The sequence below is a fragment of the Podarcis pityusensis genome (assembly GCF_964106645.2).
Source record: "Podarcis pityusensis genome assembly, chromosome: Z".
Taxonomy (NCBI): Eukaryota; Metazoa; Chordata; class Lepidosauria; order Squamata; family Lacertidae; genus Podarcis; species Podarcis pityusensis.
In genome coordinates this window covers 49968642-49996263 of record NC_138044.1, presented here as the reverse complement: position 1 = coordinate 49996263, position 27622 = coordinate 49968642, and the positions used below count along the sequence as shown (strand labels likewise).

The 27622-nt window shown below is 44.8% G+C and overlaps 1 protein-coding gene and 1 long non-coding RNA gene across 5 annotated transcripts in view; one reads left to right on the top strand and one right to left on the bottom strand.

Moving 5' to 3' along the window:
• LOC308468321 overlaps positions 1-14756 on the bottom strand; it is a 28034-nt gene extending 13278 nt beyond the window's left edge. For both annotated transcript variants that reach the window (XR_013981565.1, XR_013981566.1), the window contains exon 1: positions 14490-14756. This is a non-coding gene — a long non-coding RNA (uncharacterized lncRNA). The remainder of the gene's footprint in view (positions 1-14489) is intronic.
• GPC3 (glypican 3) overlaps positions 1-27622 on the top strand; it is a 293898-nt gene that overhangs the window by 93214 nt on the left and 173062 nt on the right. The gene's annotated exons all lie outside the window — the stretch shown is intronic.

Genomic DNA, 27622 nt, shown 5'->3' with positions numbered 1-27622 from the left:
CAGAGGAGGGCAACCAAAATGGTCAAAGGCCTGGAAACGATGCCTTATGAGGAACGGCTAAGGGAGCTGGGCATGTTTAGCCTGGAGAAGAGGAGGTTAAGGGGTGATATGATAGCCATGTTCAAATATAGAAAAGGATGTCACATAGAGGAGGGAGAAAGGTTGTTTTCTGCTGCTCCAGAGAAGCGGACACGGAGCAATGGATCCAAACTACAAGAAAGAAGATTCCACCTCAACATTAGGAAGAACTTCCTGACAGTAAGAGCTGTTGGACAGTGGAATTTGCTGCCAAGGAGTGTGGTGGAGTCTCCTTCTTTGGAGGTCTTTAAGCAGAGGCTTGACAACCATATGTCAGGAGTGCTCTGATGGTGTTTCCTGCTTGGCAGGGGGTTGGACTCGATGGCCCTTGTGGTCTCTTCCAACTCTATGATTCTATGATTCTATGATTTTCTCTTCAGCAAAGACTTGATAGGTGGGGTGCCTTCTGTTACCTGTCCTTACAAAACTTGACCCCCCCCCAAAGAAGTGTGTTCCCAATAACAAAGAATAACAAAAAATATTAAATAATACAAATGCATATCTTGGGTTTGCATCGTGACGATGCAAGGTGCGGGAGGGAAGGGAGAGGGAGAGAGGAGCTGATCTACATATAAATGCTAGCTAGCAGAGAGATCTAGGAGGAGAGAAAGAAGCAGAAAGGGGAGGCGATCCCTAAATGCATTTCTGCAAACTGAGGTTTGAACGGGACATTTAAAGCAGAAGAACGCTCTTTTGCAGAGGTGAATTTGACCATGCCGTGGGTGAAAATGACCTGGAGGAGGGAGGCAAAGTGTGCCTCCCAACCCGTGATTTTGTTTGGTGGCTGACGCTCCGTCCTCTTCTTTCAGCCGAGCCTGGTGAGGGGCCGGGAGGCAGAAGCGCTCATGTTTGCTGCCTCTTGGAGACACAACACCAAAGAAAGAGAAGGACAAGAGGGAAACAAACTGATGGGCTATTTTCCCTTTTGAAAAGCAAAACAAGGAGGTGCCTGCCCCAGTGGTGGGGGAAGGGGGAGCCGCTTTGTGTTTGTTTTTTTTATAAGATATTTATTAAGATTTTCAAAATATTACAAAATAAAAATAGAAAAAAACAACACAAAAAATAAAAATCGTTAAAAACAACTCAATCTTTCCATCACTTATTTTTCATTAGCTTGTTTCCCGGACCTCCTCACGCCTCCCTTTTTTGTATTCCAGTTCAGTTTGTTGGTTCAGCAAATCCTTCCCCTCTTTGTCTATCCTAATCATTAATCTTAAAATATTGTAACATTAAATTTTTACCTGTTAGTAATCCATTTTTCATATTCCCTTATCGTATTGCAGCAAAAAACCACTTAATTTCTAGAATCATAGAATCATAGAATCATAGAGTTGGAAGAGACCACAAGGGCCATCGAGTCCAACCCCCTGCCAAGCAGGAAACACCATCAGAGCACTCCAGACATATGGTTGTCAAGCCTCTGCTATCCAACATCATTCTAACATTCATTAATTTTACAATATTTCTGTAAATAGTCTTTAAATTTCTTCCAATCTTCTTCAACCGACTCTTCTCCCTGGTCCCAGATTCTGCCAGTCATTTCCGCCAGTTCCATATAGTCAATCACCTTCATCTGCCATTCTTCCAGAGTGGGTAGATCTTGTGTCTTCCAATACTTTGCAATGAGTATTCTTGCTGCTGTTGTGGCATACATAAAAAAAGTTCTGTACTTCTTTGGCACCAATTGGCCGACTATGCCCAGGAGAAAGGCCTCTGGTTTCTTCAAGAAAGTATATGTAAATACTTTTTTCAATTCATTATAGATCATCTCCCAGAAAGCCTTAATCCTTGGGCACGTCCACCAAAGGTGAAAGAATGTACCTTCAGTTTCTTTACATTTCCAACATTTATTATCGGGCAAATGATAGATTTTTGCAAGCTTGACTGGGGTCATGTACCACCTGTATATCATTTTCATAATATTCTCTCTTAAGGCATTACATGCCGTAAACTTCATACCTGTGGTCCATAACTGTTCCCAGTCAGCCATCATTATATTATGTCCAACATCTTGTGCCCATTTAATCATAGCAGATTTCACCGGGGGGGGGGGGAGCCGCTTTGTGGTTTGACAGTGAGCCAGGGAGGGAGGGAGAGGAGCAGCTTTGCCATTGCTGTTGCTCACGAGCAGCTGGCTTGCCAGAGAGTCAGCCGGGGAGGGAGGGGGACAGAGGAGCTGCTTTGCTGGGAGGGAAGGAGCCCCACCGGGGCTGCCGATTGGCACAGCTGTGCCATCCGCCTGCCCATTGGGGCTGCCAATTGGCATGCCCACTGGCCTGCCGGGGGGTGCCGGTGCTTTCAGATGCTTTACCACTCCCCCCTTCCTCCCCCACTGTCGCCAGCCATATAGGTGGCAGGGTGCAGCTGGCGGGACTCGCCTGGGCGCCCCTGAGAGGCCTGCAGCCTGGCGCAATGCGCCAGTAAGCCCAAAGAGAAAGACGGCTCTGCCTGGACTGTTAAGTCCAGTCAAAGGCGACTATGGGTTTGCGGCGCTCACCTCGCTTCAGGCCAAGGGAGCCGCCGTTTGTCCACAGACAGCTTTCCAGGTCATGTGGTCAGCAGGATGAAACTGCTTCTGGCACAACAGAACACTGTGACAGAAACCAGAGCGCACGGAAACGCCGTTTACCTTACCGCCGCAGCGGTACCTATTTATCTACTTGCACTCGCATGCTTTTGAACTTCTAGGTTGGCAGGAGCTGTAACAGAACAACCATTGCTCTTCGCATCGCAGGGATTCAAACAGCTGACCTTCTGATCGGCAAGCCCAAGAGGCTCAGTGGGTTAGACCACAGCGCCACCCACGTTCCAGCTTAGACCTCCTTACTGACAGCGGCGGAGCTTATGCCTTCGCTGCCCAGGGCGGGCATGCTCCTGAGGGGCACGAGGTGCGGAGGGTGCCCTCCCACGTGCCACAGTTCAGGGTAGGAGAGGGGCAGGGAAGCTGCTGCTCACTCTTCTCCTGCTCTGTGCACTGGCTCAGAGATGACCCAGCAATGGAACTGCTGCAGTCGGGTGTGCCTCGCCACGGCTGAGGAGGGCTGCTCTCTGCTGCTGGGTCAGAAGAGCTGCTGTCGCCGGGTGCGAGGTGTGCTGCCCACTCACCTGCCATTTTGTCACCCCCTCAGTCATGACACCTGGGGTGGGCTGCACCCCCTGCACCCCCCTTCCTACGCCTCTGCTTACTGGTAGGGTTCACATGGTGGAAAGGGAGAGAACAAAGAGTTTGGTAACCCTTCCACTGAAGGTGAGGGGAAGTGACCTAGCTAAGCCTAGCGGGACAACTTGTTCTATGGACTTTTTTTTTTAAAAAAATAATATTTATTGAGAATTTTAAGATTACATAGAAACAAAGAAAAAGAAGAAGGAAAAAACAGGTAACATTTAAACAATACGAATCAATAAAAAAACACAAGGTCAAAAAGAGAAAAAAACAAAACACATAATACATCAAAATCAAAAAGCAAAAATAGACAAAAAATTTAAAAACAAATCCACTATTCCCAAATCATTAACTGTCATTACCTTGTTTCATCGACCTCCTCACACCTCCCTTTTTTGTATTCTAGTTGTTAATTATCTCAGCAAATCCTTTCCATCTTTCATAATATTCTGTCATTAAATTACCTTAATCTATTTTAACCTTATATTACCATAAAAGGCCCTAAAACTTAAAACTTAAATCTTATTTATACCAAATTCTTTTAACCATGAGATATTCTTACATAATTCTTTTTAACATTTCTGCTAAAGCCAAATAATTTCATTCCAACATTTTTCTAATACTCTTTACTTTTACAAGATTTTCCTAAATAAATTGTTTAAAACTTTCTTCCAATCTTCATCCAACGTCTCTTTCTCCTGGTCTCGGGTTTTGTCAGTCCTTTCTATCCCATCCATCTAGTCCATCAACCTGGTAACCTTATATCCGAGGCCCTTGGATCTCTTCCATGTCCCATCCGCAGATCTTCTTCATATTTATACCTGTACTTTACTTTGTCTTCTGCTCCTTTCACTCGGGAAGACTCCAGCTTGACAATGTTTTTGTCCCTTCTCGACAGATCAGCCCCTTTTCCAAAGTCAACACTGAACTCCATGTGGTATTTAAAAGCATGTTTCAAAGTCCCTCCAAAGTTAAGGGCCCGCACAACTCCAAACGCCTCCCGGCCCAAAGCCAGACTTGAAAGGTCAAAACATCCCTGCATAGGGGGGTCTATCCAGCCCCCCATCTCCAAGCCAAACAGAACTCTGTCTCTCCAAATCTGGCTTTCTCCAGGTTCATTCGTCAGGTCCAACAACTCATGTTCCTGTTGGGCCACAGATCCCTCCATTTCTGCCTCACTAGGTCCAGCAACCTCCTCCCTCATCTGACCTGTCAAAGCACACTCCTGAGTTAATTCCTGAGTGGGTTCTAAATAAGTACCCACTGCCTGTCCAAACTTTCCGATCCCAACAGTCATCAAATCCATCTTCTCATGTAAGTGTTCCAATAAAGCACTTGTCTTACAAAAGGCCAACACCAGAGCCTCCGAGTACATTCTTGTTGAAGGTCAGAATCTGTTCCCACGATCTTAATCTATTGCAGCTGCAAAGCTCCCCAGTTTGAATTTAATAACAGTTTCACAAGCTCCCTCTAGGGGAAAAAGCTTCTATTTGTATCCATCTCTCTCTCTCTCTCTCTCTCTCTCTCTCTCTCTCTCTCTCTTTTAAAAGCAACAACAAAGTTTCCTTTTTCATATATTTTGTCAATATTTTGTTCCTTTTAGATGCGAAGGGGAACAATGGAATCAATATGTTTCTCTTCTTTTAACTATCTGTCAAAAACGTTTGTCTGTAGTCAATGAACTTCCCGAAGACGTCTGTCCTGACACCCCGCTCCCAGGTTCAGGACGGTGGAGAATTGCTTTTCTTTACTTGTCTTCTGCAAGTTTAATCAGTCCAGAAAAAGTTCCCCCCTCTTCTCCTGCTTCCAAGGGGGGTTCAGTAATTTTAAATGATGAAAACTGATCCTTTACAAACGATTTTCTAAGCTCTAGCTTGCCGTGTCTTTGCTTCAATCTATTTACAAAAAGCGGAAGGCAGACTTCCTGTTTAGACCTTTCCGCTTCAGTGCCAAATTAAAGGAAATTTCTTATTCCAATTTTCCGTTCTACTCACGGACAGATATTTAAGCTCCAATTGTCCACAGGAAAAAGTCAGCGCTCTCCGGCAACAGCAATGCGGCTTCACTCCGTGAAAGAAGCAGTCGATTCAAGGCACCGCGCCACTCACCCCACGTCGCTCCGGAACCCCGAAATCGGGTTTCCCCGTGAGTAGGGGGGGGGCGCAAAGGTGCCGGCCAAATCCCACGTCCACAGGCTTCTCCCGCCTGTGGTTTTTGATGGGTCTCCGCCTCGCTGTGGCGGTTCAGACCCTGTTTTCCACGGAGCGGATTCCTCCCGATCAGAGGAAATCCGCCATTGCCAGAGGCGCCAACCCGGAAGTCCCACTTGTTCTATGGACTTAACGCCTTCGTGCAATAATTAGAGTTATGCATGTTGGTTATATGATACTGGATATCCCTTACATAACACAAAATGTAAGTCAAACTGGGATGCCTAATAGGAGATTTTGTCTTAGCTGCAGGAGTGACCGCTCCACTAATTCTGACTCTTCATAGAGTATTTTAAGAGTTCTCTTGTCCATAGTGCCCTGTCTCCATTAGCATTAATCAACCTACTCCCTTTCTTTCTCTCAAGCTACAATGGTTCAGTGGTTAGTATGGCAGACTAGGACCAAGCAGATCCAGTTTTGAATACCCCCTTGGCCCTGAAGCACTTTGAGTGATTTTGTACCAGTCTCTCTCCATCTCTCTCTCTGGTGATGTGCACACCTTACACTTAAAACACCCCCCCCCTGCAAAGAATCCTAGGAGTTGACAAACTCCCTTCAGCCTAATCTTTCTTGCATGGTTTGTTGTGAAGATGAAAGGGGTGTAGGGAGAGAGATGATGGACAGAGGGAAATCATTGATTTCTTTGGAAGAAAGACTGGATATAAAAGTGTAAATACATTTCTCAGCATCTCCTCCCCCCCCCCTGCAATATGTGGATAATGCTGACCTACCTTATAGGCTCATCCTCAAAGATTGCTGAAAACAATGTAATTTGAATGCGCAGTGTGAAGGCTTAGTGAAGCAATATTTAACAAGTAACTGTGGTTAAGCTTTAAAATATACCTTGGGTTATTTCCTGCAATTATATTCCAGTGTAGTGCATAAATTGTAAAGGATTAATGGAGCAATGAAAGATGAGCCCTGCAAGGGAGGACCACCTCCCTCCTCACCTTTGGTAATTAAATATTTGCTAAGAAGCCACACATTATAAGCGTCATTGCCTTGTTGGTGCCTGCTACCACTGTCAGCCATTACACATGGCTGCGTTTCCCATAAATGCAAAGGTCTAAGAGAACAGTCTATTGAACATGATCCCTCCATTAAAGCAGCAAGTTGATGCCAGACTGCTCTTGAGGAGTGGAGGGAGGACTTGGCTTTCAAAATTTGCATGCAGAGGTAGCAGTTTCCTCCTAATTTAATTAGTAGATACCTTGCCACAAAAATCCCATAATTAATTGTTGTGAAACTGATAGGTAACAAAGTGTATTTCCACTTCTGTAACAGTTCATATCTTCCTATATGCATAAAAATGTAAGGTGTCCTCATGCTCTGCAGCTTACATAGCTTCGGATAGGCAGCCAAGCAGCTGCAGCATGTGGATCTGGCTGGCCCCTTGGGAGTTGTTTCCCCTCCACTAAAATGTGTATGGGGTATAAGGGGTGGTTGGTCAGGTGTGTGTGTGCGGGGGGGGGAGCAGAGGGGGAGCAGAGGGCTAGGCAGTGGGGCAGCCCCTGGTCATAAACATAGCAGCATTCCTATAACACAGGCAGCATCTCACTAACCAATTCAATAAGCATAGTAGCCATTTCAGCAAAGCTCAAAGCAGCAATGGGAGGCGGAGGATTAAGTACAAAAATAAAAATCCATTTAAAATGAATCAATTCCTACAGAGCAGCAGCAGTAAAATGAAATGAAAGCACAAATCCTTAAAAGAAAACCCAGCCCAAACTGATGTAGGATGTCAGAAAATGTTCTCAGCATCTTACCTTCAACCGTCCAAACATTTATAAACATTTATAAAATTTATATACTGCTTTTCACCACAGTGAGGTCCCAAACCAACACAACCTTTTAAACATTCTGCAAGTAAAATCAAGCAGCAGTGGTGCAACACAAGCACTCCTAACTTTCAGAGCAGAACTAGCCAAATCTTCTCAATGCTTAGAAAGACAGATGTGTGTTAAATAGGACCCATGAATGGGCAGGTTGGCTGGGGAACTCCTCCTGGGACCCGACTCTTCTGGCCCAAGGAGAGCAGCACTTCTCATGGCAGGGATGGGAACGGATAATGGCCACATGGTAAGCCAAAGTCTTGAGGGTGCCTGTGGCCTTCGTACAGAGCCCCTGGTCGTTTCACGGACTATTGACCTGTACACCACTGCTTTATTCTTCCGCTGCCACCAACCGGGTTTCTTCTGGTGAAATACTGAGTCTCAGTCAGGTTGTAAACAACGAAGATTAAAGTTTATTGAAGAACAAACAAGTTTTAAATATATTCAGAACGGTTTCTCAGATGCACTCCCTTAACTAGATGTGGCACTATCTCACATTGTCACACTCTTCTCTCTCAGTTCTATCCCTGTCTCTCACTCTAGTTGTCACAACTGCTATGTTCGTCTTACTGGCTCTGTCACCTCTATCTCCCAATGGTGAAACCCCTGGGCTGAGCCTCAAAACCAGGTAGGCTCCACCTCTGAGCTTTCTCATTGGTCAATCTACATTAACTATTTCCACCCCCCTGTACAAACAAAATCACAAGGAATGGGCAAATGCCACAGTGCCCAAGAGGGGAGAGAAAAAGAAGACAAAGCCAGCTGGAAGACTGGGCTATTGGGCACTTCCACTTCCTACAAACCTCCAGTTTGTTTTTGCTTTGATGAAATTTGCATGACAAGGAACAATTATTTTAGACAACTTCTGTTGCTCCCCCAGTGCCCCCTGGACATTCAATGTAGCATTTTCCTCCACTAGAGAGGAATAGTAAAACCAATGAGCCAGGCAGCACCAAACCTCCCACTGGTGGCTGAGTGTGGTGCAGAAAAATCACATGAGGAAACTGCTAATTGCTGGAGCTCAAGAATTCGCTTTTAAAGCTGGAATTGTTGCTAAGGCATTTTAGGATTTTTGGAGGTCTTTAAGCAGAGGCTTGACAACCATATGTCAGGAGTGCTCTGATGGTGTTTCCTGCTTGGCAGGGGGTTGGACTCGATGGCCCTTGTGGTCTCTTCCAACTCTATGATTCTATGATTCTAGGATTCTAGGATTCTGTCCTTATGGCTGCCATTCTTGGCTGGGTTCTCCTTATTTACTTATTTACTGTTAACTGTTTCAAAGGTCTGATTATGAGCCTGAACACCTGCTCAGTCAGCTCCTGGGTAAAGTTTGTGCCACTTATGCCCTCTCCCAGACCATTTCATTGATCACCGCTCCACACTGCAAAACAGTAAAAAATCAGCAAAACAGACCCCACAGCACTGGAGAGGGCACTCAGGAATTATCATGCCAGTGGCCCTGGGAGCTTCACCATTCCATAGTGAAATTAGGGCCCCAAGCCATTTTTTTCCAGGAGGTGTTAATTATTTTCTTCTGGTAACCAGATTACTTGTGCCGATTACTCCAAGAGACCAGCTTCATTGTTTAAGACAAAATACTTTTACTTCAGAGGGACGCAGGTGGTGCTGTGGGTTAAACCAAAGAGCCTTGGGCTTGCCGATCAGAAGGTCAGTGGTTTGAATCCCTGCAACAGGGTGAGCTCCCGTTGCTGGGTCCCTGCTCCTGCCAACCTAGCAGTTCGAAAGCACCTCGAAGTGCAAGTAGATAAATAGGTACCGCTCTGGCGGGAAGGTGAACGGCGTTTCCGTGTGCTGCTCTAGTTTGCCGGAAGCAGCTTAGTCATGCTGGCCACATGACCTGGAAGCGCTACGCCGGCTCCCTCGGCCAATAAAGCGAGATGAGCGCCGCAACCCCAGAGTCGGCCATGACTGGACCTAATGGTCAGGGGTCCCTTTACCCTTTACCTTTATTGTTACTTCCAGCCTGTGACAAGATGTGAGGATTTCATTAAATAGCCCCAAATAGTTTGCATGTGATCACTATACTGCCAGTTTCTTCCTCCTCTGCTGCTGATCCCATCACTGCTACTGTCAAGACTTCTGTTCTTGCTTATTTTCTACAGCAACCCCAGGCTCAATACTTGTAATCATTATCTGTTACCTTTTACAGTGGTACCTCGGGTTACATACATTTCAGGTTACATACGCTTCAGGTTACAGACTCTGCTAACCCAGAAATAGTGCTTCAGGTTAAGAACTTTGCTTCAGGATAAGAACAGAAATCGGGCTCTGGCGGCACAGCGGCAGCAGGAGGCCCCATTAGCTAAAGTGGTGCTTCAGGTTAAGAACAGTTTCAGGTTAAGAACAGACCTCCAGAACGAATTAAGTACTTAACCCGAGGTACCACTGTATATCATAATGAACTTGACATTGCTCCAGGTGGCATCTGGCTTTTTCCCCTGGCTACCTGCTGTATATCAAAGACATGGGTAGGCAAACTAAGGCCTGGGAGCCGGATGCGGCCCAATTGCCTTCTAAATCCAGCCTGTGAACTGTCCGTGAATCAGCGTGTTTTTACATGAGTAGACTGTGTCCTTTTATTTAAAATGCATCTCTGGATTATTTGAGGGGCATAGAAATTCATTCATTTTTTTTCTTCCAAAATATAGTCCAGTTCCCCCACAAGGTCTAAGGGACAGTGGACCGGCCCCTGCTGAAAAAGTTTGCTGACCCTGATCAAAGACATCACTAGTGCTTCTCTGCTTCTACCTTTCTAAATAAGCAAGCAAAGGTTGGGTCTCTCCCCTTGCCCCAACACTCTCTTTCTCTTTCCAAGCAACCTGGTCCATAAAGACCTCCCACTCCCCCCCCCCCCATATTTTTTATTGAACTTTATAACACACAACATAAATAATCATGACTGTTAAGTCAGCAAAGTGTCAACTGTGGTGGTTCTGTTCGATATGCTAAAATAGAAAGGAGAGGAGGATGGTAAATGAGCTTTGTGAGCAGGGTGGGTGGAATGGGGAGGGCAGAATGGAATATCAGAAATCTTTAAGCTATATCTGTGTTACAATTGGGGCCAGTCCAAGATGACATGTGTGCTGTTGGTGGGCAGGTGTCCTCGTGCTTGTTGACAAAGTCCATGAAAGGATGCCAGGTTGCAACCAACAAGCTCCCCCTTTTTCTAAAAGTGCCCTGAGCCAGTCTGGCAAGTCGAGTTGCCGTTTCAAAATTTATAAATCAGAGATGCTAGGCACTTGAAGTCTAGTGTTGACTGAGTTCACAGGTGTTGATATGACATTTGGGAGCATGGAGGTTGTCATTGTTTGTGGAGTTTATTAGTGAAAGAGGCAGGAGTTGCATGATAACACCATGCTCTTCTTCCACGGCTCTAGGGTCATCCTCTTTATGTTCACATGTATTCTCTATCTCCTCATCTGGATTTATTTCCTCTGGTTCTCTGGTTAGCTGATTGGACCCCTGAAATGATCTTGCTCCTCTCTGATTCATAATGGCTTGTTTTGATCAGCTGAAAATTCTGGTCTCCATTTCTGAAGTGATTTTGCAAGGAGATCTTTGGCTCCAGCCAACTGATAACTGTCCCAGTAGGTAAAGGCCCCTTTTGTTGTGATGCATGCTGGAGCTGGAGAATTTGGAAGCAATCATTTAAGCAATTCATTGTTGCCATGGAGTATCAACTGGTCTTGGTCCAAGGAAGAAGGATGGCCAGAGGAAGCAGATTACCAAGTCTCTCTGTTATCCCTCAGCTTGCAGTGTCATTTAAGCAATCTGGCTATAGAATGTGAATTCTCCTCCCAGTTGGCAGCTTGTGATGCCCAACATTAAAAAAGGAAGCTGTGTTTTGGATGTGTCTTCTCTGCATACCAGGGAGCTACTTCCTTGAGAAGCTAGAGAGAAGTTGCAAGATTAAAGAGGATTGTTCTTTCCAATTTGTCTTTTATGCTCCTTTTAACATATGTGTTACATATTTTTATTTTTTGTTGTACATCTCTTTGAATTACTTTCTGTATATATATAAAGGCAAGTGATAAGTTTAACAAATCATCACCACCTTTCTGCTGTTGTGGGGGGAGTACCTGGTCTAGATGGATCTTTCGTCTGCTCCAGCAAAGTACCGGTAGTTTTTGCTGCCTTAAACCCCTTCTCCAGGGAACCTGAAGGAAAGCCAAGCCTGTCTAAAATGTACCACCACCTTTTTTTTCTTCCTGGTGTTCTTGCAAGCCTTTATAGGCTGCAGAGTTCCATTTGGAAGGCAAAGCACAGGACTTAAAAATAATAACTAAAGGTTGGGGAAAGAAATTCATTATTCCAACAGAGTGCACATTCCATTACAACTGTCCTGAACTGCTACAAATAATGGATTTGTTCTCAGAGGCTTTTATGCTTCTGGCTTCCAGTATTATTATAAAGTCCAGACTTTAGAAGTGTTGTAAAGGACCTTCCCTCTCCCTCCCCTCTCTCCACATTACAGAGACATGTTCTCATTTTTTTCTGACTATGGATGCCCTCTTGGGTTTTTTTCATTTAAAGCAGGAAAAAGAAGGAGAAGGCAGGTTCCCCCTAATGCCAAACTCAAGTGGCAGAGTGCCAACAAGACTGGTGCATTTTTGTTTACAGCATGCCAAAGGATGGCTAAAGAGAAGCAAGAGGGTGGTATTGCCAGGCTTAGGTGGATACTGAGGTATGCAGAAGTATGGAACATAAGATTAAGGAACCCAAAGGTGATAATCCCCTGCAATGAGAACTGAACATGTTCAGTGACCTCCAAGAGCCACAGAATGTTGGAAAATAAAATTGGGCAATGGAGCAGGTAGTGAATTGGCCTGCTTGAGCCCCTTACAGCAGGGGATATGGACCTCTGGACCTTCCAGATGTTGCTGAATTGGAACTGCTATCATCTCTGGCCATTGCCCATGCTGGCTGGGGCTGGTGGGAGTTGTAGTTCAGCCCCCTGCCTTATAGCTGATGGTGTCCTGGGTGGGGGTAGGGAATGTTTTGGATATTACGGGGGCGGGGGAGACATATTTAAATGTTACAAATATTATGCAAAAAACGTATCCTTTTGACTTGACAGCTCAGGGAAGTTACCTAGCTTTAAAATCATATAAAATCAACTCCTTTGCCAGTTTCCTTCATTCCACTGCCAATTTGCTTCATTGGCCAAGGACTTGGAAGCCACTTGGTCCTCACCATAATCCCTCAAGTGGGAGGTCATGTATTCACAGGAAGGTACTCATAGGTGTCAATCACTGGGCAAAGGCACTCCTCTGGCCTTGCCCAGGTGGCAGACTATGCAAACCAAAGTTCTATTGTCCTTTTGTAGTAGGTGCTTAGAATGTTCTTCCCAATACACATACTGTATCCGCCTGTTGCCCCAACACATTCCTCCTGTGTTAATCACGTATAACCCTCCCCTTTTCTGATGTAGCAATGATGTAGCGATGATGTAGTGATGATGCTTAATGAACTGTATGCTGGGATAAGATAGAAACCTTTAAAAGTCCTTGTCACCCCATCCTCGGGGTTCAAAATTCCTCTTTGAACCTGTTGCACAATAAACTTTGGTCTACAGCTATTTGCTCCGGTTGGTGGCTGGACTCCTTTCTTTATTCCGCAGGGACCCACGGGCTCTGCCCGACCAGCTGGGGGACTGAGCAGCCTCACACCTAGATTTTTCCATAACAGGAAGGACTCCTTTTTTAAGGAGTGAGCATGTTGTTGCTTGTTCCAGATTTCCTAGCCTAATTCCCAATGATTCAACTGAGCCAGTATATTTAATACGGACTGAGCAAAGACTCTTAAGAGGAAATCTTATTTACATGTGTAGGGGGAGGGGAAGCACATTGTTGCTTAGGGGAGGGGAAATGATAAACACAGCCAGAGAATATAGACACAAATTCATTTCCTCATAAATGAAATGGCATATAGGGCATTTCACAACAGCTGGCCATCTGCAGGGATCTGTCTTTAATATCTCTTCTTTCTGCCATCAAAAGGGCATTTTATTTCCTGGAAAACTTCTCATAGTCTGCTGTCCTTAACACGTAAAAGGGCAGAGGTGAGTTTTTGAAGTCCATAGCTTCTCTTGGTCTAATTTGCATTATTTGCCAAATGAGAAATCCCAGAGTTTCCCCAAAAGTTTGGAATGGCAGTATTTTGATAAATTTGGAAGCACAAAGCCAAGAACATACCGTAAATGTTTCCTTTTGCCTGCTTGAAAGAAAAGGTTTCCCCAAAGTGTCAGAGAACGTAGTGGTTTTTCCCAGTCTGGTGCCTTCCAGAGCTTTGAGATTATCACTTCCCTTCAGCCAACATCAGAATATTAAAAAGAAATTCAAAGGTGCTCTAGAATGAGAAGGTCAGCTGAGCCAAGACCATGAACTGTGTATCTGTTCCAGAATTGGCTTCTCAACTCGACTAAGAACCAAAGCATGAGAGCAGGGGAGTGCCGTCAGTTTCAGCCTTTAGCTGCTAAAATGTGGGTCTTGACAACACCACAGTAACACCTGTCTGATGGGATTCTCTTGTCTTTGTGGTGGATGTCCTTGTACCTTCATGAATTGAAAGTGTGCATTTTCCTAGTTGCTAAAATATATGTATGAGAGAGGAGTCTGTCTTTCTCTGTTTTCTTCCTTCTGAAAATTAATTACACCCCACTGTTTTCACTGATGCTCTGCATATCAGAAAATATCTGGGAACCCTCTAAGTGCCAGTTTTACTTCCTTAAGCAATATTTCTAAATGTCAAGATAATGTAGTTAGGAAGCCATGAGCGTTACTACGGTTGCATCTGCCTGGGATGGCATGGAGCAGGTTCCATGCGGGTTTGGGAATCAGCCCTTTCCTTGTTTTATAAAACACACACACACACACACACACACACACACACACACTTTTTTGCTACTGTTATGAATCGTAATGTAAATATCTGATCTGCAGGATGTATTTTATTGTTACAAATTGAACATAATTAAAGCATACTGATTAATCACAAAAACAATATGTAATTATATATTGTGAAATATTTATTTCTAATTACAAATAAATGAAATTTTGTCTTGAAGCATGGTGTAGCATGGGTAACAGTCTTAATATAACAACAGTAAACTACATTACTACATTTTGCGACAGTATGCGTAAAAAGCCAACATCAGTGCAAAGGTTGAGATTGCTTCTTTCTCACCTGATCAGAAATTCTCGGGGCAGTCTTTGCAAGAGCACAACGAATATCATCTTCCACAAGAATTCTACTTCTGTATTTAGACTTGATAACCAACAAGCAACTCTGTTTCACAAAGATATGTTGTTGGAAATGGAAGAAGAAGGCGCAACACAGTCTCAGACAGAACAGGATATGACTGCAAACACTTGATCCAGAATTTTGTAACTGGCCTTGTAGAGAAATCAGTTCTCGCTGCATCGCTGCTAATAGGTTCAGTGAACTCCTCTTGTGCTGTCTCAGGAGCATCTTCAACTTTGACTGTGAATGGGCTTCTGGCAAGTGCAAATGGGGTGTCAGGTAGATTTGGAAAGTATGACGAAATTTCGTCTGCAAGCATGTGCAAGTGTTCTTTCACAGAAATTATAATCGCAATCCTTTTGTCTGGTTCAATGTCATGTTCCTCAAAGAAAGCAGATAAGGTAGGCAACAGGTAAATTTTATTTTCATCCAATTTTTTTTTTAATTTTTTTTGCCAAAGCTGAAGTTTCATTTGGAATGATTGGATCTTTTCAGACAAATTGAGGCATGTTGCATTTGGTCCTTGCAGTGATAAATTTAACTCATTCAAGATGGCAAAGATGTCAGCCAAGTAAGCTATTTTCTGCAGTTCACTTTTATTGCTGAAAATGCTTCGAACTGCGGTCTTGCTTTCTGATTAAAAAACGTTGTGAGTTCATCACGAAGCTCAAAAACACGTTTTAAAACTTTTCCTCTCAACAACCATCTCACTTCAGTGTGAAATAGCAGAGCATTATTCGGCGCATCCAACTCGTTGCACAGTTGTGAAAACAGTTGACTGTTTAAAGTGCTTGCCTTTACAAAATTGACAGAACTTATGATGCTTTTTTTACTTCTTGTAACTCTTGTGGCAGTGTCTTCATTGCTAATATTTGCCGATGAATCATACAGTGAGTTCTGATGACTTTTGGTGACTCAGTACCAAACGCTGAAATCCAGATCGACATCCTAGCATAGCTGGAGCACCATCTGTGCAAACACCACAAACCTTTTCCCAAGAGATCTTATGCTCTTTCAGAAACAAACCAACTGTGTCAAATACATCACGTGCAGTAGTTGTCGTTTCAAGAGGTTTGCAAAAAAGAAACTCATCTTTAAAGTCACCATCATTAAGATACCTCATGTAAACCAGTAACTGTGAACAGTTTGCAACGACTGTAGATTCATCAAGCTGGATACTAAATATTGGAAGTGGAGCAGATTTAATTTCCTGGATTACCTGATCAAGAATATCAGCAGACAGGCTTCCTGTTTCCGGTGTTGAGAAATGGCTGACTCCCACACGATCGGACCCCAGCCATGCCGGTAATTCAGGGTTGATATGGGGATAATTAGCCGAGGCAGGCTCCCAGGGTGGGAGAGGACTGTCTCGTAGACCCACAGACTGTCTGAGATTGTCAGCTTGCATCAAGGTCTTCTAAAGCCTTAGCCTCAAAGCTTGCTCCTTAGTCCTCTCTTATGTCAAGATGTGTCCTATTTCCCTCTCCCTTGATTGCTGGCTTGGATCCTAACCCCTGCCTCATTTTGGGCACAGGCCTGCTTCTGGATTTCTTGTACTGATTTCCAGCTCCTCTCACCCCACCCCCAAAATAATGCCTGATCCTAGAGCCTGATAGGTCTAGAAGGGCATTTTTGTTTGTTTTTAGATATGCACAAAAATATAATTGCATTGCTTCTATTTAAAAAAAGAGAAAAAGTTAAATCTATTGATTTATCATAAAATGTAAGTGCACTGCTTCTTTAAAGGGTGAGACTGGTTGATCTTTTTCCTTGTAGGAAAGTATGAAATTTCTGTGTGCATTTCCCTCTCCTTTCGGGCTGGTTTTGTAAAAGCAAGTAAAAATTACGGTGTGTTTTCCAGAGTGGAAGTAACATCTTTGGAGCTCAGCCACGGATGAATAAAACGTTCTGCTAGTGCATTATATTTCTTCAGTATAATTGCACTAAAAGGGCACAGTGACATAGTGTACAGAGCATAATGAGCTATAAACAAAAAGAAAGAGGAGTGGGGACAAACAAAGGACTGCTATGGAGAGCTATCCCGGGTGAAGGAAGCTGTTGGAGGTGGTGGCTCAGAGACCACAGACAGGTGGCCCAAGAAACAACTCTGTCAGAGTGACAGGTTCTCAAAATGTGAGACCCAGGTCAGAGTCAGCAGCTTTAAGACTAGATGGGACCCTCCTGGCTTGGGAATTGTAGTATTGCACATAGGCTGTCTGTGGTGGTGATGCCATTGTATGCTGGAGATGAGGATCTGCTTCTACTTGACACTGGGAGCCAACTTTGGACCATTCAGTCCAGATAGTGGAGTCTCCACTTAAGATGCTTAAGGGATTGTCTGAAGTGAGATTGAAGTTACATTGAAAAAATACAATAAAACAGCAACTAAGTGGTTCACATTTGAAGGGTCCCCAGGAAAAGCCACCTCAGCTTTAATGTCCCTTTGATGTGCAACTTCCACCACATTTCCATACACATTCTTTGGACCTCCTTTACCCTCCATAGGTTTGTCTACTAAGGGTGATTATTGGGCTACTGGAGAACCCAAGGCTGGGGTTGCTGGCTGCCCCATGATCTTCACTGGAAACACATAATGTTTATTTTCGTCTTGTGAACCACTCTGAGATCTTTTGATGAAGGGCAGTATATAAATCAAACAAACAAACAAACAAACAAACAAACAAACAAACAAACAAAAACATTAACCAACCATTGAGAAGATTTGTGCCACCTCAGTGCCACATCCACTTTTATGCATGTGAAAATATCCATGTCTTCTTTTATGCATGCAGATACATGAGATCCACAGAAAAAGGGCAGTATACATATTTAATCTTCTTTTTCTTTGGTGATCCCTCGTAGCCGAGTAAGATTGTCTGTCTTCCATAAACATGGTTTTAATAGTGAGTCCGTAAGTGACCGTGGAGCATAGCTGTCAACTTACAGATTTGAAAATAAGGCACCAGCAGCCTCAAAAATAAGGGATCAGCAGCCAAAATAAGGGATGTTAGTCAACCAGCAGCCAAACCAAGCCTCAAGCGGTGGTTGTGACCAGCATGAAGTGGGACTGCCCAGCTCCCCTCATTCCCCGCAACCCTTCCTTTCGCCATGCCCTCCGCCTCTCGCTTCTTCCCTGCTCGCTCATCTCTCCCCACCACACTTCCTAGGGAGGGAGGGAGGAAGGGGACGGTCTCTCCAGCTCCACTGTGAGCCGAGGGCAGCTGCAGCCCCACCGGGAGAGGCGAGGCGAGAGGGCAGGGAGGACATCGGGCTGCTGCTGCTAACCCCCCTCCCTCCCCGGCGGGGTGGAGACTGCTGCTCCTCCTGCCTCAGTTTTCTTTTGCCCGCCCCACAACCACGGCGCGTGGCCTGTGGGGTTTTTCTTTGAAAGTGAAAGCACCCTGGTCGCGCAGAGGCAGCGGGAAAGGCTTGTGCGGTTGCGTTAGACGGGAGGGAGGAGAAGGGGGAGCGGGGGTGGAGATTGCAACCCCCCCTGCGCACTCAGGGCGGGCTTGGTTTGTTCCTGTCGCTGACAGGAGAGAGGAGGAGGAGGAGGGGGGATTCTCGCTGAGCCGCTGTCGTTCCCTGAAGCGAAGGGACTCGGGGATCCTGGAAACTGGTGGGGTGATGTATTTGGGCCGGGGGCGGCGGCGGCGCTTTTGCTGCTGCCGCCACCTCTGTTGCCACTGGAGAAAGGAGGCGACAAAGAGGAAGAGGAGGAAGACACGGGGGCTCGGGCCACAGGGGGCTGTTGCCTGGTGGGCCCGGGCTTGGGTGGGAGACGGATGCTGCGGAGCAGTGCGCGGCTGCGGGGTGTAGTTGTTGCTGCCACCGGCGGCAGCATGGAGAAGGGTCGGAGAGGCTGAGCCGGACTCAGGGAGGGAAAGAGAGGAGCTGCTTCCTTTGAAATTTACGGGACATCATCAATCCGGGACAGCAGTGGGAAACGGCACTGGGATAAGGGAGTTTCCCACCAAATAAGGGATGGTTGACAGCTATGCTGTGGAGGCCAATTCTGGATCCACATGTCCTTCCACAGTGGGGATGTTGGTTTCTGGGCGGGAGTTGATCACAGTGTGGATTTGCTAAGCATGCCTTCCTCTTAGCACGTTTCTCCCTTGTGTCCTGAGTTTGAGTGTCTTCAAAGGCCATTACACCTTTGGTAAAGGCTGTTCTCCAACTGGAGCGCTCGCAGGCCAGTGTTTCCCAGTTGTCAGTTTTTATACTACATTTTTTAAAAGATTTGCTTTGAGACAGTCTTTAAACCTCTTTTGTTGACCACCAGCATTAAGCTTTTCATTTTTAAGTTTGGAATAGAGTAGTTGCTTTGGAAGACGATCATCAGGCATCCCCACAACATGACCAGTCCAACAAAGATGATGTTGAAGAACCATTGCTTCAACACTGGTGATCTTTGCTTCTTCCAGTACACTGATATTAGTTCGCCTGTCTTCCCAAGTGATGTGTAAAATTTTTCGGAGACACTGTTGATGGAATCTTTCGAGGAGTTGGAGATGGTGTTTATAAGTTGTCCATGTTTCACAAGCATATAGTAAGGTTGGTAGTACAATAGCTTTGTAAACAAGCATTTTGGTTTCCCTGTGAATGTCCCGGTCCTCAAACACTCTGCACTTCAGTCGGGAGAAAGCTGCACTAGCAGAGCTCAGACTATGCTGGATTTCGGCATCAATGTTGGCCCTTGTGGAAAGATAACTGTGCAGCTGGGAGAAGTGATTGACATTTTCTAATGTTACACCATTGAGTTGGATTTGTAGCACTGCAGAGGGGTTATTTTGTACTTGGTGGTGCAGCATTTTGGTTCTTTGGATGTTGAGTGATAGGCCAAGCTTTTTGTAAGCTTCTGCAAAGATATTTAGGATGGTTTGGAGGTCATCCTCTGAGCGTGCGCACACTACGTTGTCATCGGCATACTGAAGCTCTATGACGGAAGTTACGGTAACCTTACTCTTTGCTTTCAGCCTGCTCAGATTGAAGAGCTTTCCATCTGTTCGATATATGATTTCTACTCCGGTGGGGAGTTTCCCTTCGACAAAGTGTAGGATCATGGCAATGAAAATAATGAATAGAGTTGGGGTGATAACACAACTCTGTTTAATACCTGATCCCACTGTGAATGGTTCACTTTGAGAGCCATTGCTATCTGTGATTGTTGCTGTCATATTATCATGGAGGATCCAAATGATGCTTTCAAATTTATCTGGGCAGCCACTTTTCAGAAGGACAGCCACAGGGCATTACGATTTATAGTGTCGAAAGCCTTAGTTAGGTCAAGAAATACAGGGGTTGGTTTTGCTCTCTGCATTATTCTTGAAGCTGTCGAGCGGTGAAAATCATGTCCACTGTCCCCCTAGAAGGCCAAAAACTGTTTTGGGATTCAGGAAGGGTCACCTCAGATATTGTTACGAGACGGTTTGCTAAGATCCTTGCAAGAATTTTGCCAGCTGCAGCTAATAGAGAGATGCCTCGATAGTTTCCACAATCAGTTCTGTCACCTTTTTTTTAAGAGACTGATAATTTTGGAATCCTTAAAGTCTGCTAGGATTTTTTCTCTTTTCCAGATTTTTTGGATGAGCTTGTGAAGTTGTTGTGTAAGTTCAATTCCGCCTACTTTGAAGATTTCGGCAGGTATCCCATCAGGTCCACTGGCTTTGTTGTTTTTCATTTGGTTAATAGCACACAACTCTCCCAAGTTTGGAGATACTGCAAGCTCATCTCTAACTTGTTTTTGCGGAATTTGTGAAAGGATCTCAGCAGCAATGGGGGAGTTGCGGTTAAGGAGATGTTGGTAATGTTCTTTCCAGCGCAGTGCAATAGCTTCTTTATCTTTTAGAAGTGTGATACCGTCTGCTGAGCGTAGGGGGCATATGCCATGATTTATTGGCCCATAGATGGTCTTTGTGGCTTTAAATAAACTCTGTGCATCATGAGTGTCAGCTAAGTGCTTGATCTCTTGAGCTTTTTTTATCCACCAGGTGTTTTTTAGTTCTCTGGTTCATCTTTGAACCTCAGCCTTAGTGTTGGCATAGTGTCACAGTTTCTATCTCTTTCCTAGATCTGAAAGGCCTTCTTTTTCTTGTCAATCATGCATTCAATCAAACCAGTGGAACGTATTAGTCAGTGATCTGTCCAGCAGTCATCGGCGCTCGTCATAGCTCTGGTAAAGAGCACATCATGGCGATCTTTAGCATGGAGAATAACATAGTCTAAGAGGTGCCAGTGGTTTGACCGAGGATGCCTCCATGAAGTTTTAAATTTATTTTTCTGTCGAAAGAGTGTGTTGGTAATAACAAGGTTGTGAGCTGCACATATCGTCAAAAGTAAGATTCTGTTCTGGTTGCTGTTGCCAACTCCTTCTTTCCCAATAGTCCCAGGCCACAGATCGAAATCTCGCCCAACTCTTGCATTAAAATCACCCAGGAGGATAATTTTATCTTCCTTAGGCGTCTCTGATAGGATGGTATCCAGCTGAGAGTAAATTTCTTCTTTAATGTCTTCATCGTCATCCAGTGTTGGTGCATAAGTGCTATAATTGTAGCCTGTTGTTTTTTTGTGAGCTTTATTCGAAGGGTTGAGAGTCGCTCATTAATGCCAGTAGGGACTTCTGACAGGAGCTTCACAAGGTTGTTTTTGATAGTGAAGCCTACCCCATGTATTCGATGTTCTTGTTCAGATAGACCTTTCCAGAAGAATGTGTAGCCTCCTTTTTCTTCCTTCAGTTGTCCCTCACCTGCTCTTCGAGGCTCTTGAAGCGCTGCAATATCGATGTTAAAACTTCGCAGCTCTCTTGCAGTGATGGCAGTTCTGTGTTCAGGATGCCTGTTATCTGTGTTATCCGACAAAGTCCGTATATTCCATGTTCCAAAGTTCAATTGTCTTTTACAACCGCTAGGTGGTGACCCCACTGGGCGCGGTAATCCAGTCAGGGAAAAAGGGAGGCAGACTATGTTTAGGGCACCGTTTCCAGCCCCTCCCCCTTTTTGGGGTGAGAAGACTGGATCCTTAAAAGGGCTGCTCAGTCATGGATACAGCTGCCGAGCTGCTCAACTGCCTCGTTCCTTGAGTCAGAACGACTGAATCTGAATCCACCGCCCATGTGCCTGTTCATGACTAGGGGCTTCCAGATTTCATGATCCTGCCCCCGTTACCATTTGCTGATCGCCATGGGACTTTGGGGGTTTGGGTTGGGTTTTTGGAAGATGCCTGTGCGTGAATTTGTTTTATGTTTTATGTGTGTAGATCAGTCCACGCTGACCGATGCAGTCTTTGCAGTAGGGCTCTGTTCCGATGACATGGAGTAGTCACGACATACCGGTAGATTCCTATCTGCTGCAGACTTCATCCGCCTTCACAGCTGTTGTAACATACCGCTTGTTATCATCCGCCTGTTCTGCCATTGAGGACTTCTTGGATCATTCTTTGTTTAGCTCCTTCCTTTGACCTTACCACCTTGGGTGATCCTGCTGGGAGTGCGAGATTCCTGATGGCTTCGCTCACAAGGGTCATAGGAACATTCAAGCCCACTCACCATGACAAGGTGATGATCCAGCGAGTGGGACATATTTAATAAGTAAATAATGATGATGATTTTAAGGACTTCTTCACCCATAAGCAGCGGCGTAGCGTGGGTTATCAGCACCCGGGGCAAGGCAAGTAATTTGCGCCCCCTAACCCGGGGCAAGGCAAGTACAGTAATTTACTCTCCCAAGCAGCAGCAGCAGCGAGGCTTCTCTTTCCCCCGCGCTCTCCTGGAGCTGCCTCTTTTCTTTCCTTTTTTCCCTTTCTCCAAGGCTTTTCGCTTTCTCTCCTTAATTGATTCCTCCTCCACACCGCAGCGTTTCCTAGCTGCTTCCCCCCCCCTTCCCCTCTCTCTCCTCCTCGCTCTGCTTGCCTTGCCCTGCACCGGCAGCAGCAGGCGCAGCCAGACCCCCGCCAGCCAGCCCGCCCGCCCTCCCTCCCGGCTTCCTCTCCTTTTTTTGCCCGCGGCAGAAGGCTTCGCTCTCCCCCTTCCGCGACCTCCTCGCCAAGCCGAGCGAGCGCGGGCTCCCTAACCCGTGGATTTTAGTAGGGGCAGAGAGCTGCTAGTGCGAGCGCGCCCCCCCGCCCATGTTGCGCCCGGTGCGGCCGGCCCCCCTGGCACCCCCCACGCTACGCCACTGCCCATAAGCTCTGCCAACCACCTCTTCAATCCCTGTCTCTAGATCTGATTTCCAAGTATGCTTTATTAAGTTTGTTTAACCCAGTTGTATCTTAAATTAGTCTCAATGGTACTTGGGGTTATGTTCTTTCCCCCCATTTTGATCTTTGCTAAATACCTTTATTAGTTTTGCACTGTAGCATTTATACTAGTAACATTCCCCAATACTGCATACTGTTCTTATTTGTAAGTTTGAGGAGGTGTGATCCTTTTAAAGACCTGAGTCCTTGGCTAAGTGAATCAAGCCACTGGCTTTTCACTAGACATCTCATTTGCCTACATTTGCTATTCTCACTTACAGCTTTTGTCACTTTATACAAAAAGGTATTAAAGTGACTTAAGATAGACTAAAAGGTAAAGGTAAAGGGACCCCTGACCATTAGGTCCAGTCGTGACCGACTCTGGGGTTGCGGCGCTCATCTCGCTTTACTGGCCAAGGGAGTCGGTGTACAGCTTCCGGGTCATGTGGCCAGCATGACTAAGCTGCTTCTGGCGAACCAGAGCAACGCATGAATATGCCATTTACCTTTCCACTTGAGCAGTACCCATTTATCTCCTTGCACTTTGAGGTGCTTTCGAACTGCTAGGTTGGCAGGAGCAGGGACCGAGCAATGGGAGCTCACCCCGTCACAGGGATTTGAACCGCCGATCTTCTGATCGGCAAGTCCTAGGCTCTGTGGTTTAACCCACAACTCCACCCGCGTCTCATCAAGATAGATTACAAACAGATAAAATATATCTAAAACCAGGAAATGTAAAAGCTACAGATAGAACAAAATTCCTAAAATGCTCATTGAACAACACCTCCCCACCCTGCTAAATAATAAGCTCCACAGTAGAGGCTCACTTGACTGCTAAAGGTCTGTGACTGCTAAAGGTCTGTGGGCATCTAAAACTAACCACTGTGTTAGGTATGTATTCCTGATGAGAGCATTCCATAAATGTGGAGCCACCACTGAGAAGACCCATTTTAAACAATTCTGCAGAAACATGACGCAATGTTGGGTTGACCTTGATCTGCATACCATCTACACAAATTGAATGTAAAGGATGCTGGCAAGATGTGGAAAAGGCACCAGGTTATTTGGGTTTAAAAGCGGACAGCCTCACAGTGGCCATCATACCAGTTACAGATAGGTAGCCGTGTTGGTCTGCCATAGTCAAAATAAAAAAATCCTTCCAGTAGCACCTTTAAGACCAACTAAGTTGGTTCTTGGTATGAGCTTTCGTGTGCAAGCACACTTCTTCAGATATCTGAAGAAGTGTGCTTGCACACGAAAGCTCATACCAAGAACTAACTTAGTTGGTCTTAAAGGTGCTACTGGAAGGATTTTTTTTATTTTGACAGTGGCCATCATAATGGCTGAATGAAGCCTCCCTGCTTTGCAGGGCATTTGCATCTGAATTCAGTAAGTGGGGGGAGGGGGAGGACTGGCTAAAGGCATATGCTCAGCCACTCTTGAAAACAGGATGCTGGAGAGATCTTTTTGCCTGTGCTCCAACACGCTCCTCTATCAGCTATCGCTTAACACCACTTTGCAAGCTAAATTGCAAACTGGGAAACTTGAACCTCCTTTATCTTCAAGGCCACTTTTTAAAAAACTCCCCATTTGTATCACTTCCAAGAACCCAGGGGATGTATGCAGTAGCCTTGTCTGCCCGCTGTAATTTTAAGCCCCTTTGATTACATTCCCCTTGGCTTTAATGTTACATATCCCACCGTATGTCCACCGTAATTGAAAGGGATATGGGGCAAATTTGATCTGTCTAGATTTGACTTATGCTGTCCTTCTCTCAGCCTTCATGTCATAAAGAAAAGAACTGGCATCGATCTCGGCCTATCTCAACTAGATTGGGTTGCAATTTTTCTTCCTAGTGAGTGGAATATAAATCAATAAAAGGCATCTGCTTCTAGAATCGAGTCTGATATGGTCCTGTCATTTATATATTGTAAATCCAATGATGGCTGATCAAATCAGTGGTCCTACTGTTCCAAACGGACATGATTGAATTGTCAATAAAAAAAGATTTTGCATTAAGTGCGGGAGAGCTGACGCTATGCTGCAAAATGAAACAGTGAGTGAGATTACTGAAGTTACTTGTGTGCCATTTCTTTTATTCAGGCACCAAAGGAAGAAAGTACCAGAAAATACTTGGCCTACTTTGCTTTACAAATTGCTGTTGGGTTAATTTGATTTTTAGTGGTTATACACCCTTGCTGAAAAGAACCTGTAAACACTGGTGGCTTTTTCGAAGGGAGTTTTGAAATAGTTGCTTTCCTGTTCACCCCATGGCGAGTGGAGAGTTGCCCCTAGGTGACCAAGGTTGGAAGTTTTACAAAATCTGCTTAGATTTTCTCTAGTTGGTTTATTTGATTTTTTTCCCTTCAAAAATAATAATGTTTAACATGCCTTTCAGGCAAAAAGGCTCCCCTAGCATCTTCTGTATGCAAATGATACAGAAGAAAGAGAGAGGAGAAAATGGGGGGGGGGAGGGGGGAGGAAGAGGTGAAACAGATCAAACTCGAATTACCAAAGTCACAAAATTATTACATAGACTGCTTTTCACATCTGCACTGGCCCAAAGCAGTTTCCGACACAATAGAGTAACGCAACCTTTAAAACATAATGGATCCAACACAACCAGAATATTGCAGTAAACAATGAGTCCTGTGATTCAGAGGAGGCTTAACTAAGTCCGCTATATACCTGCATGACCGGCAGGTGAGAAACACTGATGCTCTCTTCTTGTTTCTTCTTGACATGCAAACTTTCCCTTTCTTGTAGTTAAGCTTAAGATATTCCCAGTCTAGCTACTTTTCTTTTATTGCTGCACCTAATCAGAGATGCTGTCATGACTAAATTCGAACCCGAAATTGTTTTTCTGTCATTTGCAAATGCTGTCCCCCCCCCCCTTTCTGCCCACTTGGCATTGCCTTAATGGTGCTTAGGCCAGCAGAAACTGTTTTGTGGCAAAAAGCAGTTGCAGATAATAATTCACGTGGGAATAGTGGGAATTAGCTTATCTACTTGATTCCTATTTTTTATATGTATACACTTACAGATTCTGATTGCAAATGCTGAAATGTGTTTGTTTCAGCAAACAGGGAGCAATGCCTCAAGCCACACAGTGTTTCATAACCACCAGTCCCTTCTCTGTTTATCCAGATCTGCATTCCAGTCTCTAATTCAATAAAATGGCTCTTTGGAAAAGTTTGAAAATGGCTCTTTGGAGAAGTTTGTGTGGTGTCTGTATGTGTTGACTTTAGTAAAGGAAATGTAGAAAAGTGGTGGGACTGAACTGTTAGAAGCTTCCCCAGGTGAGCCAGCAGCTCAGAGACAGAGCTGGGCAATTTTCCATATCATATTCCTGCATTGCACGGGGTTGAACTAGATGACCCTTGGGGTCCCTTCCAACCCTACAATTCTATGATCCTATGGTAAGGTTCATGATTTATTGTGAACATGCTAGACGGCTCCCACTTCGGGTCTCCTCTGCCACAAGTGACAAGTCCTCACCCCGGCTTAGTGTTATCTCTGAAAATGAGGTTGTGGCTTGTTTCTCTTCAAATGTAAACTAAGAACAAATCTTGGCTTCATACTGCATAACGATATAACAGTACAAAGCAACAAACCAGGGTTCGTATCCTATGCTAGTTCTACTCAGAGTAGACCAGGTCTATTTAATATCAAGTCTGCTTTGAGTAGAACTCCATACAATCCATACAATCCCACGAACTCTAATTCACTTGGAACACCGAGCGGAAGACCATGGTTTGTCGATCCTCTTTGCGCTAGGAGAGGAGTAAAGCATGATCCGACTGCACATTCATGATTAACTGTTCACCGTGGTTTACCATGCTGTGTGACTGTTGCCACAGAAACATACCAGAGCTCAGGAAGACCTTGTTGCTGTGGTGCAGCTTAACTCTCAAGTGAAGCCCTGTCCACGAGGATACAGAGGCTGGCTTGGGCAGGGGGTGCCAAGCTGGAGTCTGAATGTACTTCATTGCCTAGGCAAATGTTCCAACCTCCAGCTTTGTAGTTTGCTGTGGGCATCAGGGCAGGAGCACACATGGAGATGCCATGCAGAGAAGGGCCTTGGATGGTCTCATCTGGGTCCAGGCAGGTTTATATGGGGAAAGAAGGTCCTTTAGGTGTGGATATATTTTAGTGGACAAAGAGGAGTACAGCATGATGAACTTGCACAGTTTTATGCTGTTCACTTTTGCAACAAATTGTTCCTTAACCATTGACAGGTGTGTTTTCCCCTTGCAAATTACAAAACATTCCACAAAAGAGGCTGTATTCTACTGCCACGTAGATATTTTCCAGTGTTGTTTATTTCAAAAATTTTCCATACTGCTTAATACCTACAACACTCTCTTAGTGTTTTATTATTAGTATAGTGAAATGTATTATTTTTCTCCCCACTTATGTTCAAATTTTCATTGTTTAGGAAACTCTCCTCACCTCAGAATAAAAAGCAACGATGAGACAGTGTCAATATGTCAGAACCACATGGCAATACAGTGGTGCCTCAGTTTACGTACTTAATTGGTTCCGGAAGTCCGTTCTTAACCTGAAGCGGACTTTCCCAATGAAAGTAATGGAAAGTGGATTGATCCGTTCCAGACGATAAAAAACACCCCCTAAAACAGCAATGTAACACAAATTTTACTGTCTAACGAGACCATTGATCAATAAAATGGAGGTAACAATCAATGACACAACCTTGATGGCAGAAAGTGAGGAGGAATTAAAGAACCTTTTAATGAGGGTGAAAGAGGAGAGCGCAAAATATGGTCTGAAGCTCAACATCAAAAAAACGAAGATCATGGCCACTGGGCCCATCACCTCCT